At 43.6% G+C, this 15,933-nt stretch overlaps 1 protein-coding gene across 1 annotated transcript in view; it reads left to right on the forward strand.

The window, feature by feature from the left end:
- AGBL4 (AGBL carboxypeptidase 4) overlaps positions 1-15,933 on the forward strand; it is a 1,887,457-nt gene that overhangs the window by 1,858,027 nt on the left and 13,497 nt on the right. The window lies entirely within an intron of this gene.

The raw sequence follows: 15,933 nt of genomic DNA on the forward strand, positions 1-15,933 counted from the left end.
CCATTTCCTGTCCCTTCAGCAAGCCTTCAGTGGATGTTTAAGTTCTGAGCCCAGAATTTGATGCTTCCCAGGCAGACTGACCCCAATTCTCAGCCACAGAATGACCCAGACTCAGGCTGAGTTTTACAGTCACCTCTTATGGACCATTATTGCTTAGTTATTCTTTGACCCTTTCGCAGAATGTGGTCACCAAGACTCTTTGAAGTTCTCTAGTTAAGTTAATGCTGGGATTGATTCTATATATTTTTCATTCCATTTCAAGTTTCACTTGATTTCACTCCCAAGCACTGCCTGATTCTAACTAATCCCAAAAGAGTCAAGGTATAAAAAAGGAATAAGTCAGAAAATGAGAAGGAATATAATCTGGAAGGTGGGGATAAACTCAATTATCTCCATCCACAGACCTATAGCAGAGATTCTTCACATTTTGGAGGATGCAAATTCCTTTGAAAATTGTGGGAAATTATGGATTCTCCCCCCAGAAACTCCATTTACACCCATAAAACTTTCCTGTAATATCAGAGGGTCAGGAACCCCCTAATGGCCCCAGAAAGGAACTGATCAAGATCATCAGAGCTGAAAGATCTCAAAACCTCAGCAAGTCAATCCCTCCCTTGTCTTTACAGATTGGAAAACTGATACCTAGAGGAGGGTTGTCCCATGCAAGGCTATGCAGCCACCCAGAAACAGAGCTGAGCTCAGAAACCAGTCCCAATCAGAACTCCTCCCACTCATTACACTATTCTCTCTCCCCTCCCTTTCTGCTCCAAGATGCTGCTGAACAAATATTTACTTTGGTCTTTGCTCTTGTTTTTACTGTACCTCAGTTGGAGCTTCTAAAAATACATATATATAAGACAAGCAGGGACTGAGCATCTCAGAAACCCAGAGCCTTCTTTTAGGCCCAAATGCATCAAATTCCCAACAATTACTGAGCTGGGGCCCACCTGAGTGGGCACAGCCAATTTCAAGGGCCATGGTCAACTGTCAGTGGAGACAGGCAGGCACTGCTGGGAAATTGCTGGTGCCTAGAAAGGAAGAGGAGGGGGAGTGAGAGAACCCTAAGGAGAGCAATAGAGAGGGAACTAGAGAGAGCGAGATTAACTTCCCTCTTGAGTGAGAAGTGGGTCTGAGATAGACAGATGGACAATAAATACCAGCAGTCCAGGGAAAGTGGGGAAGGAAGAGGAATCTCAGAGTTTGAGGTGTGCTGGAGATGGAGGGAGGCCATTCTTCCCTGCCATAATGATGGAGTCTGAGGGTTAAGTTACCATCCTATTAGGATAGTGCAGCCTGCAAGAGTGGATCTATTTCTTCTTCCACTGTCTCCAAAAACCCCTTCAGGGGTTACTTTTTCTGGGTGGGGAAGCTGAGGCCTCCTCCCAATCATGTTCCTGCCCACTCTCCTGTATTCACCTGCTGCACCTCTGCCACATACTGTGCAACCCCTAACCAAGGGTTCTCAATCAGGAATGACTTTGTCTCACAGAGACTTTGGCAATGCCCAGGGACACTTTTGGTTGTCACAACTAAGGAAGATGCTACTGGCTTCTAATGAGAGAGGCCAGGCATGCTGTTAAACATATAACAATGCACAGAACAACCCCCACAACACAAATTTATCTGGCCCAAAATGTCAATAGTGGCAGCAGACTTGGCCCAGTGGTTAGGGTGTCCGTCTACCACATGGGAGGTCCGCGGTTCAAACCCCGGGCCTCCTTGATCCATGTTGAGCCAGCCCATGCGCAGTGCTGATGTGTGCAAGGAGTGCCCTGCCACGCAGGGGTGTCCCCCTCGTAGGGGAGTACCACGTACAAGGAGTGCCCCCTGTATGGAGAGCGGCCCAGTGCGAAAGAAAGTGCAGCCTGCCCAGGAATGGTGCCGCACACACGGAGAGCTGACACCACAAGATGAAGCAACAAAAAGAAACACAGATTCCTGTTGCCGCTGACAACAGAAGCGGACAAAGAAGACGCGGCAAATAGACACAGAGAACAGACAACCGGGGTGGGGGGGGGAGAGAAATAAATAAATAAATAAATCTTTTTTTAAAAAAATGTCGATAGTGCCTGGACTACAAGTAGCTTGAAGGCAGGTCCATCCCTATTTTGTTTCTCTTTATACCTGGTGCCTATTACATGGCCTAGCATATAGGAGGTCCTTGATAAATGCCTGTTGAATGAATAAATGAGCAACAAATAATGAACAAATGACAACCACCTGCCTAATGTGGTCTTGTCCAAAAACCCTCCAAGGTCATCCCACCTGAATCAGAGCTCCATCTGTTCTAGCCCAGCCAGTCTCTAGCCACTCTCTTCCAGCTACCCCTGTTAGAGTAATGGGCACCAGCTTCAAGCCTGGTAAGGCTGGCCTTCATCTGCTTGGTTAGAAAGGATCCCTCTGCTCCAGGACACATTTCTCCTAGTGTAGAGTAGAGGGTGTGAGAATTAGAACTAGAGATCATCTAGTTCAGAGGTTCTTAACCAAGTGTCCATGAGCTTGAATTGAAATTCAAAAAAACATTATTTGTGTGGGGAAGTGTTGGTGTGGGTGTGATATATTTATTAAATAATACGCAATATAGTGTGGACTTAGTAAGGGGCCCATGGTATTCACCTGTCTGGAAAAGGGTCTGTGGAACAATAAAGGTTAAGAATGCCTGACCTAGTTCAACCTCCAGCCCATTTTATAGGTGAGGAAACTGAGGCAGAGAGCATGAAGGGACCTGTAAGGTCTTATCCCAAACATCCAGAAAACACAGAATTTGAAAAAAATTTCTTCTCTTCCTCCTTGTTTCTCTGTCTCTCCCTTTCTCCCTCTCTCAACTTGTTCATATCTCCTTTGTCTGGTTCCCTCCTACCCTGCTTCTGTTAATAGTCTTAACATGTACCAAAAGATTATGGATACAAATTTGAACATGACATACCCTTGTCCTTGAAGACTGTTGGTTCATAAATAATAGTGATAATTAAAACAGCCACATGCCAGCACTGTGCTGGGTGTTTGGATACATAAGTTTTAATCAACCCAATAATATTGCGAGGTGGGTCCTATTGTTCCTGTTTCAGAGATGAGGAAACCAAGGCTCAGAGAAGCTAAGTATCCTTCCCAAGCTAAACATTTATGAGTCAAGATTAAAACATATGATTTTTGGACTCTAAATCCCACATTCTAAATAGAAGCACAATGGAATACAGCATCAGGAGAGGAGGCTTACCAACCTGTCATGAATGACAGGTTGAAGAGCTTAGATCTGACCCTGCAAGTAACAAGGAATCAGTATAGGACTGTAAGTCAGAAAATGGCAATGTGAACAATTGTGAAGCCATCACTCTTAGCAATAATCGGGAGAGACTAAAGGAGAGAGGACCAATTTAGGAGCTGAAACAATAGTTGAGATAAGAGAAAAGGATCTGAACCAAAGGAATAGTCATGGACGAGAGGAAGGGATAGCGTCACGTTTAAGAAGTAAAATTTATGGTACTTGCCTTGAGAGGCAGCAAATAATGCAGATAAAAAGGATTCTAGAGTTAGACATATCTGGGTCCAAATCCTGACAAATCCACTTGTTGCTTGTGTGGGAAGTATTGTGCATCTCCTAATGATACTGAAGGTCAGGTGGCATAGGATCAGTTGAATGCTCAGCAAGGTGCTTGGCACAGAGATGGAACTCCAGTTATGACATTTCTCCCAGCTTCTTGGTACTTAGTTCTCAGCTGAACAGATGAACTCTGAGGGAGCCTCTGGGAGGCTGAATAATGACCACCAAAGATATCACGTCCTAGTCCCTGGAACTTATAAATGTTACCTTATATGGAAGTAGGTCTTTGCAGATGTGATCAATTTAAGGATGGGCTCTAAATGCAATCCTATGTATCCTCATAAAAGGGAGGCAGGAAAACAGTTGATGTATACACAGAAGAAGAGGAGGCAAGGTGACTGGAGGCAGAGATTGGAGTGATGTGGCCACAAACCAAGGAAGGCCAGTGACCACAAGAAGCTGGAAGAGCAAGGAACAGTTTCTCCTTAAGTTTCCGGATGAAGCATTTCTCTGTTGATACCTTGATTTGGTCCAGTGAAATTGATTTGGGCCTTCTGGCTTCCAGAACTGTGAAAGAATAAATTTCTGTTGTTTTAAGCCACCAAGTTTGTGGTAATTTGTTACAGCAGCAATAGGAAACTAATGCAGACCTTCACAGTTATCCCAAACTGTTCTTGGTTCTTTAATCATTTGGACATTCTTCCCACCATTTGTAAGTATGCAATCATCTTTAGCCTCCTCTCTGAAGTGAGCATCTCAGAAAATACTCACCCTTATGAAATGCATTTCAAAATCAGAAAGGAAGTCTCCCTGTCTCTCTGTCACCACCTATGTCTCTCCCTCTCTGTGTCCTTCTCTTCCTCTCTCACTGTTTCTCTCTTTCAGTCACACTGCATCGCATGCCCCACCCCCTTACCTATATTTGTATCTCTCAGCCTTTTGGTTTGATTTTCTCATTTTCGATCTTTTCTTTCTGATTTTTCTATCTCTTTGCCTCTCATTTCATTTCTTTCCCATTTTCAGGTTTGAGTCTCTCTCAGCCCCTCTGATTCTCCTTTTCTCCTTCTCTTCCTGCTTCATCCTCATCAGTTTCACCTTGTAGCTTCCTGTCTGTCTTTCTCTTTTGGTCTCTGCCTCTCTACCTGTCTCTTTGCCTCTTCATCTCTTCTACTGCCTCTCTCATGCTCATTCACAGTCCTCCTTCCCCAGGGGTGCCTCAAGACTTGCCTGGGATCGGAAAGGACTCTGCAATTACATCTGCAGCCTCCACACTGCACTTCAGAAAAGGATTCATCTCTTTAGTCATGCACCTGTCCAACACTGTGGAAGGATTGGTGACGGAGTCAGAGACAAAAGATATTTCAATGTCGTATTGTTCTTCTGGCTTTACCTAGAGGTTCCTAGACAGATGCCTCTTAATATCCCAATAGGACTGTCAGCCTTACCAAAGAAAAATCACTTTCCTTGGCCTACCCTCTGGAGAATTAGTCTTTCCCCTGTAATGATGATCATCTGCTGCTGGTAGAGTTAGGAGTGCAGGCAGAGAAAGTGTGGGGATTCCCGAGCAGGGAGCAGGTAGGAAGTAATTTTTTTTATTTGGAGACAAAATGAAGACAAGGAAGGACCTTCATGAGGACAGGGACTGTGTCTCTTTTACTCTGTACTGGATCCCAGCTCCTAAAGCAATGTCCAGTATGTAGAAGGCATTTGATAAATACATGAATGAATGGGTGAATGAATGAATGAATGAATGGACTTCAATCAGCCTTGTGCCAATACTTGATGGGTCTCATTGGACAGTCACTTTTGGTGTCTCAATTTCTCCTCTGCAAAGTGAAGATAATAACCAGACCTGCCTTCAGCAAAAACAATCTACAACAACAGCAGCAACAAAAAAAAAAAAAAAAACTGGGGGGAAAGAGGAGATGAAAAATCATTTCTGGTGAGTGGGACAGGGCCTCAGTTCCTTCAGGGCAGGACAGGCCAGGTGAGCTCACTAGTGGTTCAGGAAGATCTGCAGGGAGTGAGAAGTGTGGAGACAGCTTTGGAGATAAGGATCCATGAGGGAATAAACAAGGAAGGGAGGCTGCTGGTCAAGAAGGTGGATGTGTGTGAGTCTCATCTGCTCTGAGGCTCTCTGGGAGGTGGGGAGAACCTTCAACAGGAAGTTGCCACATGCCAAGAAGGAGGTATTCCTGACTTCTACCAGGGAGGACTTGTTCCCCAGGTTGATTACTACCCTAGTAATAGTGGGATTGGACTGGATTTAGCCAAAGTACAATTATGAAAGGACCAGTCAAGGCTGTCCATGGGTCAGGGCTCATGTTTCAGACAAGCGAACCAATCAACTCACCCTATCTCTTCAGTGAGGCCTATTCCAACTATTCTTTTCAATGTTTTTTTATCTCTATTCATAGCACTTAACACTTTCTGGCAAACTATATAACTTACTAATTGATTGGGTTTATAGTTATCACCCATAGCTACAATGCAATTTCCCTAAGGATCTTTATTGGTTTTGCTCACTGTATATACCAAGTACCCAAGCACATAGTAGGTGCTCAATAAATATTTGTTGAATAAAAGAATAGGGATGGGATATTTTATATATTTATTGTATTAAAGACTTTGTTTAAACATACTGTGTTAAAGCTGGAAAGGGCAATGAGAGATTACACATTTTGGCTCAGGTAATGGAAATGGCCAAGGTCACCTAATAAGTTGTCTTGATTGTCATTTATGTGTGCAATCAATGCTCCAGATCTGAGGAATTAAGACAGGAGAAAAGAGGATCACTTGGTCACTGCATATCTCCTAGAGACCTTGGGTTACCCTGAGAGCAGGGCGAAGAGCAGGAAGCAAGTAGGTGGAGAACTGAACAAAATGTAACATATACAGTCAGCAAGAATTTGTGGCATGAATAATTCCACGGAGCTGATAATTCAGAAAGCATTTCCATTATCTGATTTTTTTTTTCCATTTCTGATTCAGGGCCAGGATGCTTGAAACCCCAGACATAAGCAGCTCAAACCCAGCATGTCCCAAATGGAACTCCTCATTTCTTCCCTCAACCTGCTTCTCCCTCAGGCTCCCTCACTCTAGATCATGGCACCTCATCCACCCAGCTTCTGAGGCTATGCCGAAGTCATCCTTCATTCCCCCATCTCCTTCAGGCCCCACATTCAGCCTGTCAGCAGGTCCTGTCATTTCTCCCACCCATCCCTCCTGCTCCAAAATACATCTTTTTCCAATCTCTGCTGCTTCTGTCCTGGTCCAAGCCTCCACCATCCTTTCCCTGAACCATTGCAGTAGTCCCCTGCCTGCTCTGACTGCTTCTGCTCTTGCCTTCTTACTTTTAGCATAACAGCTATAGTGGCCTTTTAAAAGTATAAATCAGATCATGCCATTTTCCTACTTAAAACTCCTCAGTAATTTTGCGTTCACTAAGAAAATCCATCCAATGTCCACAGAGAAAATGTGGAATGGGTGTGGGAACGGTAGCCATGGTGGCTGCTGGGTGTGGGGAACGGGAGGATGAGATGAGATGTGGAGGCGTTTTCGGGACGTGGAGTTGTCCTGGATAGTGCTTCACGGACAATTACGGGACATTATAGATCCCCCCAGGGCCCACTGGATGGAACGTGAGAGAGTCTGGGCTATGATGTGGACCATTGACTATGGGGTGCAGTGATGCTCAGAGATGAACTTACCGGGTGCAATGGATGTGTCATGATGATGGGAGAGAGTGTTGCTGTGGGGGGAGTGGGGGGCGGGGGCGGTGGGGTTGAATGGGACCTCATATTTTTCATAATGTAATTTAAAAAAATAAATAAATAATTAAAAAAAAAAAAAAAAAGAAAATCCAGACTCCTTCAGGTGACCCAGGAAAAGGCCCTACGTGCTCTAGCCCTTGCTGTCTCTACATGCCAGCACTCTTTCAGCTCTCTTTGCCACCCAAGGACACACCCTTCATAAACACTGTTGTAGCCACTCCCAGCTGTCAGCTCACACGTCCCCTTTTTAGAGAGGCCTGCCCACACCCCCTAACTAAAGCAATACTCCTATTATCCTCAATTATAGGCAGACCCTGTGCATTTTCTTCATAGCATTTATCATCATTTGCAATTATACACTTACTTGTTGGTGGTTTTTTTTACTACTTTTTTTATTTGTCTCCTCTTCTGGACTTCAGATCCATTGCCATTGTTAGTTTTTGCCTTTTCACTACTGTATACTATAAGCCTTCCAAAGAGGCTTAACACAGTGGATGAACAATAAATACATGTTGAGTGAATAAATCATCAATACAACCCACAGATATTCATGGGCTTTCACTTTTTTTTTTTTCCACGGGATAAAGTTTAGATTCCTTAATTTGGTATTCAAAGCCTTCACTATCCTGTCTCCAGCCTGATATTGTCACCTCCCCTTTCCATCTTTTAGCTACATGGGCCCTTGGGCTCATCTTCAAGTGCCACCACCATACTCTATGCCTTTGCCAGTGCTCATCCCTCTCTTTTTCCCCTTTTCTAATTCATCTGTGTCCTTTAAAGTTTTGTTACATGCCTACCTCTGTGAAGCCTCTCACAATCCCTGCATTTGGAATTAAATGTCCTCCTACATGTCCAAAGAATGTTGTGTTTGACTCTATTACCACTGTCAAGAGAAGTGAAAACATAGGCCCACTGTTGAAACTCCTGGGTTCATATGCTACCTCTATCTTTAAAGCCATAAGACCCTGAGTTAATTATGTCAATGTTCTGATTTTCAGATTCTCAAATGTTAAATATGTATAGAATTGTGCTTTTACCTGCAGGGTTGTAATGAGAATTGGTGATAATAATTCCACTGTCTATTGAATAGAGTAGGCTCTAAAAAGCATAGCAGTCAAATTTTGTGATGGTGACAATGCAACAGCCTGCTTGGTAATGTAATTAACTGGAACATACTGGCTTCCTCCTCTAGACTGTAAACGTTATTTCAGTTTAATTTTTCATATCTCACCCTATGCCTGTCAGTTTTCATGGCAGTAGACACATGGGAGGAGCACTACAAATGTTTGAATGAATGAATTAACAGTAAATGTCCAAATGCTCATTTCATATTAAAGGGTCCCATGAAGTAGGAGGCCAGTATTACTGATAACCATCCTTTATCCAAAAGAGCTCTAGGCAGAAGTCACCAAATCAGTTCAAGCACCAGAAACATCAGCCTCTCTGTCCTTGTTTTGGAGTTACCTGTTTCCCTTTGACTTCTCTCCGGCCTGAGCCTGGAAGAGCGTGCCCACAGCTGCCCACCAAGTGGCAACAGTTTCTGCTAGGGAAGTCTCTGCTAGGAAAGTATCAGTCTCCTGGTACTGCAGGATCTGACCTCTGAACACATGGTTCTCCCTCTGGGCCCATGGAGCCCTACCTGCTTGCCTGGCCTGGCCTGACCTTCCTTCATCATTGTTGTCTTCCACCCAATCCCCCTGCTTCACTGCTTTGAGGGTCCTGATCCTACCTGCCCTGTTGACTGGCCATTCTCTTCCATGACACCTGAGAAACACATCAGTGACCTAGACAGAACCTGAGGATAATGAGATTTTCAAATTATAGAACATCCTGAGATTTTGTTGGCAATTTCACCCCAATTTTTTTCTCTCATTATTCCGCAATATATTGAAAAGAGCTCCAGCCAAGAGAGCTATTGCCTCCTCCTTGGTCAGATCTTAAATCTTTGTTTAAGGACAGCTTATTTTAATGGGAAATGTTCAATCAATCTCTCCTCTCCTCCTCACCCATGTCCTGTCCCTTAGCTCAGATAGGGCCATTTGCAGTAAATAATTTGGAGTGAGCATTTCAGGGTTCAAGCAATGTGTAATAGGGTTGAAGGGGTGAGGGAAGACAACTCCCACCTTTAAAATGTAGTCTTTGAACAGAACTTGTCCAAAATGATCAACACCTCACAATGAGACATTTTACTGAACTAGCCCAAATCCTTTCCCTTGTAGAGGTCAAGAGGATTGATTAACAAGGACACCTCCTGTGTTAGTTTCCAGGCTGCTAAAACAAATGCCAGACAATGGTTGGCTTAATAACAGGAATTTATTAGCTCACAGTTTCAGAGGCTAGAAGGCTTGCTTCCTCCCAGAGTTGGCATTTTCTAAGTGACCAACAATCTTCGTATTTCTTTGGCATTTTCACCACATGGCAATGCACATGCAGTGTCTTTTTTCTCTTCCAGTTCCATTGGCTTCCATCTTCTGGCTGTTCCCTGTGGCTTTTCTTTCTGTGGCCAATTCCCTTTGCTTATAAGGACTTCAACCATATTGGATTAAGGCCCACACCAATCAGTTTGGGTACACCTTAACTAAAAATATCTTCAAAGGTCCTATTTACAAATGGGTTCATACCTACAGGACCAGGGGTTGGGGCCTGAACATGCCTTTTTGGGAGCTCATAAATCAATTCCCAACAGTCTGCTCTATGGACCCCCAAAAGACGTGTTTTTCATATATGCAAAATACATTCATTCCCTCACAATATCCAAAACGCTTTAAGCCATTTTAAAACAACGTCAAGTCCACAGTCTCATCGAAATCAGTTATAGGTATTATATTAGTCAGCCAAAGGGGTTGACTTTTTTTTTTTTTTCCCCCCATATCCCCCTGCTGTCTGTTCTCGGTGTCCATTGGCTGTGCATTCCTCTATGTCTATTTGTTCTCGTTAGGCGGCTCTGGGAACCAATCCTGGGAACTTCCAGAGTGGGAGAGAAGTGATCGCTCTCTTGCACCACCTCAGCTTCCCTTGGTTGGCTTTTATAAAGGGTATTTATTTGGGGTAGAAGCTTACAGTCACATGGCCATTAAGTATAAGTTATTTCCCTCACGAAAGTCTGTTGCCATGTGTTAAAGCAAGGTGGCTGCAGTCTCTGCAAGGGTCCAGCCTTCCTCTTCCTCCTAAGCTTCCATGGTCCCAGCTCCTTCTTTTCCCAGCTGTAGGTTAGCATAAGGTTTGTCTCTTTTCCCAGGGCTCATTTCTTTCTGGGCTTAGCTGCTCTGCTTTCTTCACAAGGTCAGCTATAGACTATCAGGCTCATTCTCCTCCTGGAACCTCTGCCATGTCTAATGGAGCTTTCTGTCTTTCTCTGTGTTCTTCTCTGTGTATTTCCTTCCCAGGGCTCTAGCATAAAAATGCAAACTCTCTCCTCTGCTGTGTCATTTCCTCCTGAACAAATCAAAACCCCAATCTTAATTTAATTGAGTCAAAACGAAACCTCTGAACCTAATATAATCTAATTCTGCTACAGGTGTGGTCCACCTTAGGGCAAAATTCCTCTGTCTGATGGACCTGAAACCTACAAAACAAATTATCTGCTTCCAACGTACAGTGAGACACAGGCATAGAATAAACATCTCCATTCCAAAAGGGAGAAATTAGAAAGAAAACTGGAATCACATGTCCCAACAAGTCTGAAATCCAGCAGGGAAAACCTGTTAGGTCTCAAGATCTGAGAACCATCCGTGGCTTGATGCTTTGTCCTCTGGGCCTGATGGAGCACCACTCCTTCCAAATGCTTGCACATCAGCCATGATTTCCCAGAACATGAGGCACTGGGGGGTAGACCCCACCTTCTCCATACACAGGAATGGCAGTCATGCCTCTGTGAACACTAGGGCACAAACCCTACCATCTCCAAGTGTTAGCAATTGTGGCTCTCTCCCTAAACAATGGGGCACAAGGCCTGTACTCACCAAATGCCAGGGCAGATGGCCTGCCCCCTCCAAGCATAGGAGCAGACCTGCCCTTTCTGCAAACACAGGTGGGCCCGTTCTCTTTGCCTGAGGAAATCTCTTCAATCTAGGCCTCATTTCCATTGTCTTGCTCTTAAAGTCATTCTTCCTTCAATTATAACCTTTCTATTTCCCTTTTAGGTATTGCTTTTGTTCATATAAATTTCACAAAATCCTTGTTGGCTTTGTAGACACTTCCAGGAGATCCAAACCATCAGACAAAAGAACATTCCACAGATCTTTCCTGGATAACTGCATTTCCAATTCTGACTTCCTTTGAAATGGCTGACTGGAGAGATGTTCAGCCACACCCTCTTTAGCAAAGGGTTGTTTAGTTAAAACCTCACATGGAGCCCTGTCCTCTAGGTACTCACTTCCTGAAAGCTCGGGGAGGTCCCTGATAGAGCTACTTCTGACCCTAGTCTCAGACCACACTACCTAGAAAGGCTGAGAATTTTCAAATCATCAATTTCTATTCCTTTGTTTTTAAGAGTTTAATTCTCAGCTTAGCCCCTTCCTCTCACGATTTATTATCAGCTGCAAAAAACCAGACTGTACCTTTTTCTACACTTAGCTTGGAAACTCCTTAGCTAAATATCTATTTATCACTTTCAAATTCTGTGTTCCATCTAATATCAGAAAACAATTTTGCCAAGTTCTCTTCTACTTTTTTTAAAAATTATTTATTTATTTTTAAAAATTACATTCAAAAAATATGAGGTCCCATTCAACCCCACCACCCCCACCCCCCACTCCCCCCACAGCAACACTCTCTCCCATCATCGTGACACATCCATTGCACCACCTTTCTTCCAATTTCTAATAGCACATTCATCATTTCTTTCTAAGGCGTCTCCAGAAGTAGCTTTATTTCTACCAACTTTCTGTTCAGGGTGAATTATGTATTCTCTAAGAATATACAAACTTTCTCTACAGATCCCTTTTTTTTTTTTTTTAGTTTTTAAAGAAGGTTTAAATTACATAAATGTTACATAAAAAATATAGGGGATTCCCTTATGCTCCACCCCCTCCTCTCCCACACTTTTCCACATCAACATTTTTCATTAGTGTGGTACATTTCACCTACTCTCCATTTCATTGGACTCACTCAGGACAACTAACAAGGAGATGATGATGGACAAATGGATTCACACTCACAGGACCAGGTGTTAGGAACTGAACATGCCTTTTGTGGGGGACTTGATTTAACCCCTAATACCTCTTAAGGACTCAGTGTGACTTGGGGAACAAAGGTTCAGGTTTCCCTCTTTTCATGCATTCGGCACCATATGTTAATCATTAACAAGTACTATCAGTTACTTCAGCACAACAACCCTGTAAAGCAGACGCTGCTATTTACATTTTACAAATGAAGAAACTGAAGCTCAGGGAGGCAGAATAGCTTATTCAAGGTCACACAGGGTTCTAGTTCTCTATTGCTACATAGCAAATCTCCCCAAGAATAAGTGGTTTATAACAGTGAAAGCTATCCTCTCATTTTGTGTGGGTCAGGGATTTGGGAAAGGCTCAACTGGGAGGTTCTAGCTTGGAGTCTTTGATGCAGTTGCAGTTCAGACAATCCTGGAGGCTGGAGGAGCTGGGGGCTAGCCAGGAATCTCTATATATGGTAATATAGTGTCCCGGCTTCACCATGCATTTCATGCAGTGAACTAGCCAATGCAGTGTGGGCTAGTTTGAGCTTCCTAGCAGCTTGGTGGCCCCAGGGCAGTCAGACAGCTTACCAGAGGCTTTGTATTCCAGGTCTAGAATTCCAGCAAGCAAGGAAAAAATTTTATCATCTTTTCTGACCTAGCCTCTGAAGACCCACAATGTCACTTCTGCCATATTCTTTTGGTTACAAGTGAGACACTAGCCCACGCAGATTCGTGGGGAGGGGACATAAACTACATGTCTCCATGAGAGGAGTGTCAAGGTCATATCAAAGAATAATATGGGAGATGGGAGAGATTGCTACAGTCATCTTTGAAAAGTGCAGTCTGCCATACACAGTATGTGGCAGAGACAGAATTTGAACTAGATATCTTTGCAACTTTTTAGCCCATTTGATAGAGATCTCTCCTCTGTGCCCCAGTAGTTCTTATTGTCTGCACATACAACCATTATTTGGTCTCCTCAAACAGACTAGAGATTGCCTGAATTAAAACAGCCAGCCTGCCTCTGCAGAACCTGGCAGTGAGACTTCCTCCAGGATCTTCTGGTTAGGGACACCATGCCCAGTGTCAGCTTATGAAGTTTTTAAAGAAGGGGCAATGAAGGTCACTCACATCTAGAGAAAGAAAGCAGGTGTCAGCCCTAGGGCACTGCGGGGCAGACCTGCAGCACATTTCCTTGTTATAAACAAGTCGTCTGGTGTTTTTCCTTCTCCCACCAGGCACTGGCCTGGGATGACTCATCTTTTGACAGAAAAGGTGCCTTCAAGTTGGGAAGCAGCCTAGGGTAGTGAAAAGCTCATGATTTTAGAGTCAGACTTTCCTGGGTTTGAGTCCTGATTCTACTACCATAAGTATATAGCCTTGGACAATTTTCTTAATCTTTCTAAGAAAAAGGAGATAAAGATCCCTTCCTTACTGAGATGTTTTGAAGATTACAAAGAATATGTAAACAAAGTACCCAGCATATTGCCAGGCACATAAGTGCTAGTTTTCGTGTCCTGGGCCATGTCCAATCCCAGCTTGGGGACTTATTTAAATAGATCATGAGAACTCACTTGCCCAAATTCTAGTTCATCTCCATGGTACTTGTGGCCCAGCAAAAGACTCAGCCCAGCCCAGCACAGCATTAAAGGAGGCCCTTCAGCAGCTGCCCCCAAATCTTGCAAATGGAATCCAATGCATCTTTTCTACACATTCCACCTTGGCCTTTCCACTGTGTCCTACCAAGCCACCTCCCACCATACATTCCCATTATATAGGCCCTGGTACACTGCAGGCTTCCAAAACTGCTTGTTAAATGGATGGATAGATGGATGGGTGGATGGATGGATGGATAGATGGATGGATGGATGGATGGATGGATGGATGACTTTTACACCATTATTCATTTCATGGCCCCTCCCTAAAATGTCCTGTCCAGTTGTCTTATTTTATAGTCTAACTGAGAATTGTCCTTTTCCAGAGAGCCCCCTCAGACCAACCTCGGGTTCCTGCTCCTCTACACATCACCTTGCATGCCCCCGCCATGTTCCTGAGTCAGAGGTTATGAATCTTGTCTCCTCAGTAGATTGAATTCCCTACCACATATCAGGCAAGAGGGAAATAGAGATGAGATGACTATTCTCTGGAGACTCTCATGAAGAGGCACCATGGGGAGGTAGTTAAGCACATGGACTCAGGGGACTTTATTAGTTATTTGCAGCCCAACATTTGGGAAGTCACTTAACCTCTCTGTATGGTAGAGGATTAAATGAGTCAATATACATAAATCACTTAGAAGAGCACCTTGCACATATTAAATATTATATAAGTATTAGCTTTTATTATTTAGTCATTCAAAAAACAAATAAATTGCCAGGCACTTATTGTCAGACAAGTATGTGGGTATTTAGGCAACGAATAAGACAGACATGACCTCTGCCTCATAGAGCCTGCAGGCTACAAGGGGCTACCAAAAAGAAAAGCCAGTAAAATACAATGTGATAACTAGTCTGATTCATGAAGAACTGGAAGAAGAGACTGGGAAAAGCCAAGGCGGGCATGCAAGGAAGACTTATTGGGTAAAATAGCAACTGAACTCAGGTGTGGAGGCTGAGAAGGAGTCAGTCCTGTGAAGTGTGAGGAGGGAGGCAAAGTGTTCTGGGAAGGAGTGGTATGAGAAAAGCCCTGGAAGCAAAAGTGGTTCAGTATCTTTGGAGTGTGAAGAGCAAGGGAGGTAAAAGATGGGTAGTAGCAAGCATAGAGCAGAGAAAATAATCAGGCATCCAACTCTGCACAGCCTTGTAAATCATGAGCCAACATTTGGACTGGAAGGCACTGAAGGGCTGAATGCATGCTCAGCTAAATGACTTGGTCAGATCTGCATTTTTAGAACAACCTCACTGGCTACACTGTAGAAAATGGACCAGAGCAGGGCAAGCTTGTGGCATTGAAACATACTGGGTCAGAATGACAGAAATAGGAGAAAAATTATGCTGGACTGTTTAGGAGGGGTGGCAAGGGGATGAAGAGAAGTGGGCAAACTCAATATGTAGGAAATGTCATGGAGAAGAGTTGGTGACAGTTTGGATGATCAGAACTGACAGATGAGAGAGAAGGAAGGGTGAAGGGTTAAAATGAGTAAACATATAACCCCAGTATTATGAGATAAGTGATACATTCTTTGAAAGAAGTCAGTTCAGAAGCTGTGGGGGTATGGAGCATGGGCCCCTATCATAGTTCTGGTAGGAACGGAGAGGAGTATCACTAAAGAGGTATCACCTAATCAGAGAATTGATAGGGTATTAATTAGCCAAGGGAAAGCAGGGAGGCATTTCAGGCAGAGGAGTTAACAAGGATAAAAGTCCAGAGATGTGAGATACAATGCACAGAGCAGATACTTTGTGTTATTGAATAAATGATTATTGTACTAACTCATATTAAGGTGTTAACGGTCAAGATGGAAT

The sequence above is a fragment of the Dasypus novemcinctus genome, chromosome 9 (assembly GCF_030445035.2).
Source record: "Dasypus novemcinctus isolate mDasNov1 chromosome 9, mDasNov1.1.hap2, whole genome shotgun sequence".
In the NCBI taxonomy this organism is placed as follows: domain Eukaryota; kingdom Metazoa; phylum Chordata; class Mammalia; order Cingulata; family Dasypodidae; genus Dasypus; species Dasypus novemcinctus.